This window comes from Carya illinoinensis, chromosome 9 (assembly GCF_018687715.1).
Source record: "Carya illinoinensis cultivar Pawnee chromosome 9, C.illinoinensisPawnee_v1, whole genome shotgun sequence".
In the NCBI taxonomy this organism is placed as follows: Eukaryota; Viridiplantae; Streptophyta; class Magnoliopsida; order Fagales; family Juglandaceae; genus Carya; species Carya illinoinensis.
Window position 1 is genome coordinate 30,019,495 of NC_056760.1, and position 6,298 is coordinate 30,025,792.

At 36.3% G+C, this 6,298-nt stretch overlaps 1 non-coding gene across 1 annotated transcript; it reads right to left on the reverse strand.

Annotated features, from left to right (window-relative positions):
- Positions 1-227: 227 nt before the first annotated feature.
- LOC122277881 lies at positions 228-335 on the reverse strand. Its single transcript, XR_006229190.1, has one exon. It is a non-coding gene; the product is annotated as a small nucleolar RNA R71 (small nucleolar RNA).
- Between the last annotated feature and the right edge of the window lie 5,963 nt (positions 336-6,298).

Genomic DNA, 6,298 nt, shown 5'->3' on the forward strand with positions numbered 1-6,298 from the left:
ATGGAATCTGAAAACCCCTATTTGCATATCAAAGAGTTTGAAGAAGTATGTTTCACATTCATGGATAGAACATGCACTGATGAGGTCATAAGATTGAAACTGTTTCCATTTTCCTTAAAAGACAAGGCTAAGACATGGTTGAATTCCTTAAGACCAAGATCCATTGGGACTTGGCAAGAAATGTAAACTGAATTTTCAAAGAAATTTTTTCCCATGCATAGAACCAATGCCTTGAAAAGACAGATCATGAATTTTGGCCAAAAGGATGTGGAAACATTTTATCATTGTTGGGAACGATTCAAAGACCTTTTAAATGCATGTCCTCATCATGGATATGAGAATTGGAGGGTCATTAGTTTTTTTTATGAGGGGTTGCAACCAAAAATGAGACAATTTGTGGAGACCATGTGTAATGGAGCATTTTTTAACAAAGAACCTGAGGACGCTTTTGAATATTTTGATTATCTAGCTAAAAATGCACAATCATGGGATACATCTGATGTTCATGATAGGTCAGAAAGTTCAAGGACAATTTCAGGGGGTGGGAAATATAATCTGAGAGAAGTAGATGATTTGAATGCTAGGTTGGCTATGATTTCTAAGAAATTAGAAACCATAGAACTGAAGAAAGTGAATGAAGTACAAGCTATACCTCAGATTACCTTGAGCTGTAATATTTGTGAAGGCCAAGGGCATTCAACTAATGATTGCCCAACCATTCCAGCATTCAAAGAAGTTCTTTTGGATCAATCTAATGCTGTTTGTTGCGACTAAACTCTGACTCAAATTAATGAACCAAAAATTTAGTGCAGTTTTACCTGCAAGTATACAGGTGTTGTAGTATCTTACAGGATCGAATCCACAGGGATTGACTTTTGTGATAAAGAAAATGAATTCAGACAATGAAACGAAATTATTAAAAGAAACGTACAATCTAATATAAAGATGTGGAGAAAGACTAAGGTTTCGAGGATCCATCTAATAATTTATGATATTGTTTCCGATTGATTTACTTCAATTAAACTAGAATAATTATTCCGTTTAATTGGAAGATTTAGCATTTAAGATCAAGAAAAACAGACGCTTATGATCGAGCGTGAACGATTGATGATTAAAACATTTATAAATCTATTTGAATACCACAGGGATTCCTCAAGCATTCACTGTATTCAGAAATCACAATGAATCAAGATGAGTATATAGATAATCAAAATATCCAATAATAAAATATTTCAATCGATCAAGCTCGTAGAATAAATTTTACGTGGATCCAGAATTTAAATCATTAAACTTCACCTCTAACCTTAGTATGAAAATTTAGCCAAACATATTTATTACAAATATTATAAAAATCGCATAAATATCCTTCATTAAATAACTAAAATAAAATACAAGAAATATTAGGAAATAACTTAGAAACAACAAAATCTGAAAATCTAGCTGATACAGAGGAATAAATCAGAACCAGAAATTGAATTGTAGAAAATAAGAATGAAATCAATGGACGAAAACTCCCTCCACTCAATCTTTTTTTTTTCTTCGTACATGAAAAACATGAAGCTGAAAGAAATTAAATTCAATCCGGCTTTCTCCCAGAAAATTCAACTCACGGATTCTCTACATTAATTCCAAACTCTCTCCACTCAATACTCTACTTCCCTCTCTATGTCCCTCTACTCTCAACCAAGATAAACCCCAACCAATTAAATTACTTCAGCTGATTCATTTCAACCCCAGAAAAAGCTTGCACTGACTTACTCATTACTCTCCCTCTCTACTCACTTTTTCTCACCCTTTCCTATCTCTTCTCTCCTTAAACCGATTGCTACTCTTTTCTATTTCTGGAAATTCTCCACCTAACCCTTTCACTCTTTAATCAAATCTCTCTCTCTACTCATGACCAACACACCTCAACCCCTCTCTATCCCCCACGTAACCCTCTCACTCTACACCTCTCCAACCGATTGCCTTCCTCCCCCCACGTCCAGCAACATATATATATATAGCTGCTCCTAGTCGTCCACTCCTCCAATCACAATAATTTATTCCAGCCTCAATCACCACCGATTTTCCACTCTTCACTCCCCTTTAATCACGACACTCTTTCTTTACACACCAACCTCTACTCACTTCAAAAGCCGTAACCCTCTTTATCTCTACCGTCCAGCATAAAGTCAGAAAACTCAAGCTTCTTTCTACCAGCGTCTCCCACGTCTTTTTCTGGAAATTGCCTTTTTTCACTCCTTCAATCAAACCGACTTCTTACCTCTCCATTTCAACCACGTACATCTCTATTTCCTAGTTTGGAAAATTAAGCCCAGCCTTTCCACGTCTCACTCTACCTCTCTCCAATTCTCTCAACACGTCTTCCCTCCCCCATCAATACTCTAGCAACAATAAAAGTTCATTGAACTGACCGACACCTTCTCACTCCAGCCAACTCCTTCTCACCCTCTCTCCAATTCAATCAAGCGCCGATTTCCTCTCCTCTATCAACGTAAAAAGCCAAACAATCAATTAGCTGCACCAACCATCATTCTTTCCGTATACGTCCAGCTCCATTCCCTTCTGTCCTTCACTTCTTCTTTTGCCAAACTTGTTCTTGACTTTTACATTGTATGTATTTATCCACCGAAAATTGCTTTCTTCATGCATCTTTAAACAACCAAGTAAGAAAGTCTTCGTCTTTATTTTTAGCTGCCCAAGTACACTTCTTCATTTCTTCTCTTCGTTCCTCTCAATTAATATGCACTTTTGGTCACAAGTTCCAACCAAATTCCATCTGAATTTTATTTAAGCTGAAAATAAGAAAAAGAAAAATAACACTCAAAAATAAATTAAAAGAAAAATAGATTATAAAAATAAACTATATGTGTGAGGAAATATTGTCCAATTAAATTATAGTTATAAAATTAAGCATAAACATGATATCAATCAATTAAAAATTACAATTCGTATTTATGCTTATTAACTATTTTTTCATCTAAAACCAATAATAGTGTCATGAAGAATTTAAAATACATTGGTTTTAAATAGCTAAAACATGCAATATTTCAGCTCAATCACTGTTAATATGGTTGCTAAATCTTTTTCAGGTCCTTATTCCAACACCTACAATTCGGGATGGAGAAATCACCCTAATTTCAGCTGGAGAGGTGATCAAGCTGCTTTACCTGCACCCAACATAGCTGGTCCTTCACAAATTGTACCCTACACTACCCAGGAGGTCCAAGACCATCTCAATATGCCAACCACATGGTCCCAGCCTAGAAAAAGAACCTTGAAGATAATTTCCAGCAATTATCCACCAACTTCCAGCAGCTATCCACCAATTTTCAGCAATTCATGCAAAGCCAAGCTGCTATCAGCAGTCAAAATTCACAAGCCATTGCTGAGATTCGTGGGTCAGTCACAAGGTTGACTACAACCATGAGTGCTCAAGAGAAAGGGAAGTTTCCTGCACAATCTCAGCGTAACCCCCAAGGCCAAAACCAGCAATTTCAAAGTATGGCAGGAGATTCAAATGTCAAGCAAGTCAAGGCTATTACAACCTTGAGAAGTGGTAAGGTGATTGCCATTCCAGCTCAAGAGGTAGAAAAGAATGGTAACACTTCTAAACCTCCTTCTGAAAATGAGGAACATGATCCTTTGAAATCTGAAAGTGTCCCAAGTACTACACTTGCACCTTTTCCTCAAAGGTTAGCTCCTTTGCACAAAGATAAGCATCACGCGGAAATTCTTGAAATTTTTAAGCAAGTTAGGATTAATATACCATTATTAGATGCTATTCAACAGATTCCTACCTATGTTAAATTTTTAAAGGATTTATGTACCGTAAAAAGAAAATTGAATGTGCAAAAGAAGGCTTTTCTTACTGAGCAGGTTAGTGCTATTATCCAAACCAACACTCCTCCCAAATACAAGGATCCAGGATCCCCTACCATAGCTTGCATGATAGGGTGCTCAAAAATAGGCCAAGCATTATTAGACTTAGGTTCAAGTGTGAACTTATTGCCTTATAATGTTTATGTTCAGCTTGGATTGGGTGAGTTGAAATCTACTTATATCACATTGCAGTTGGCTGATAGGTCTATTAAGATTCCTAGGGGTGTTGTGGAAGATGTTTTGGTTCAAGTAGACAAATTCTACTATCCAGTAGACTTTGTCGTACTCGACATGCAATTGACTAATCATTCTACTTTCCAAGCACCTGTTATCTTAGGAAGACCCTTCTTGGCTACTTCTAATGCACTCATAAATTGTAGACGTGGAGTTTTAAAGTTGAGTTTTGGAAATATGACCTTGGAGCTAAATATTTTTAATCTTTGCAGGCAACCGCAAGAAGTTGAAGAAGTTCATGAAGTGAATTTGCTGGAAAATTTCATTGATGAAAACTCTGGACATTACTTTCAACTTATTGATTCTTTAGAGGAATTTGAAGAAGATTTGAAAATATTTGATAATGTTAATAACTCATCTCTTGTTTCCTCAATAGGTCAGCAAGTTACACCACCATGGAGGCCAAAATTTGAGCAACTTCCACCATTGACATCAACCCTCAAGCCTTCGGAGGAGCAATCCCCAACTTTGGACTTCATACCTCTTCCATTGGAGTTGAAGTATGCTTTCTTAGGACCACAAAGCACCTTACCTGTGGTAATTTCTTCTCACTTAACTAGTTAACAAGAAGATAAATTGCTAGAGGTCCTTAAGAAGCATAAAAAATCTATTGGGTGGACAATGACTGATATAAAAGGTATAAGTCCCTTGGAGTGTACCCATAGGATTTATTTAGAAGATGAAGCAAAGCCTTCTAGGGAAATGCAAAGAAGGTTGAATCCCACAATGAAGGAAGTGGTTAAAGGTGAGGTGTTGAAATTGCTTGATGTGGGTATCATTTACCCCATCTCGGATAGCAAATGGGTAAGTCCTATTCATGTAGTTCCAAAAAAATCTGGGCTTACCATTGTTAAAAATGAGTAAAATTAATCAATTCTAGGAAAGATTATAGGAAGTTGAATGCCGCCACTAGGAAAGATCATTTTCCTTTGCCTTTTCTTGATCAAGTGTTAGAAAAAGTTGCTGGACATGCCTTTTATTGTTTCTTAGATGGATTCTTCGGTTACTATCAATTAGAAATAGCACTAGAGGATCAAGAAAAGACCACCTTTACTTGTCCTTTTGGTACTTTTGCTTTTAGGAGAATGCCTTTTGGTTTATGCAATGCACCAGCAACTTTTCAAAGATGCATGCTTAGCATTTTTAGTGACATGATTGAGAACACCCTAGAGGTGTTTATGGATGATTTTTCTGTATTTGGTGATTCATTTGAGAGTTGTTTAACCAATTTACAAGCTGTTTTGGCCAGGTGTGAAGAGAAGCAATTGCTACTTAATTGGGGGAAGTGCCATTTCATGGTACAACAGGGGCATTGTTCTGGGACATTTTGTTTGATCTAGAGGACTAGAAGTAGATAGAGTAAAAATTGAGTTGATTTCTAAACTTCCTATACCTAAGTCAATAAAAGACATTAGATCTTTTCTTGGGCATGCGGGTTTGTATAGGAGATTTATCAAAGACTTTAGCTCTACTTCTAAGCCTCTATGTAAGCTATTGATGAATGATGTAAAATTTGATTGGACACCCGACTGTCAAGAAGCTTTTTGTCGACTTAAAACTTTGCTAACCACTGCTCCTATTCTTCAACCTCCTGATTGGTCACTTTCTTTTGAAATCATGTGTGATGCAATTGATTTTGCTGTAGGAGCTGTTCTTGGACAGCGTAGGAACAAACTTCTTTATGTCATTTACTATGCAAGTAAAACTTTGAATTTTGCTTAAAAAAATTATTCTACTACTGAAAAAGAATTACTTGCTGTGGTATTTGCTTTAGAGAAGTTTCGTGAATATATTCTTGGTTCTCCTATAGTCATCTTTACTGACCATGCAGCTCTCAAGTATTTATTGACAAAGAAAGATGCAAAACCAAGGTTGATTAGATGGATACTTTTACTCCACGAGTTCAATATTATCATCAAGGACAAGAAAGGAGTAGAGAATGTGGCAGCCGACCATTTGTCTAGGCTCACAGTTGCTGAAATTGAAAAATCGACACTTGTTCTTGATTCTTTTCCTGATGAACATCTTATATTAGTTGCAAATTTGCCTTGGTTTGCTAATATAGTAAATTTTTTGGTGACAGGACAAACACCACCTCATTGGAGCGCTCAAGATATACGGAAATTCATGCATGAGGTGAGATCGTTCTTCTATGATGATCCTTACCTTTTCAAATATT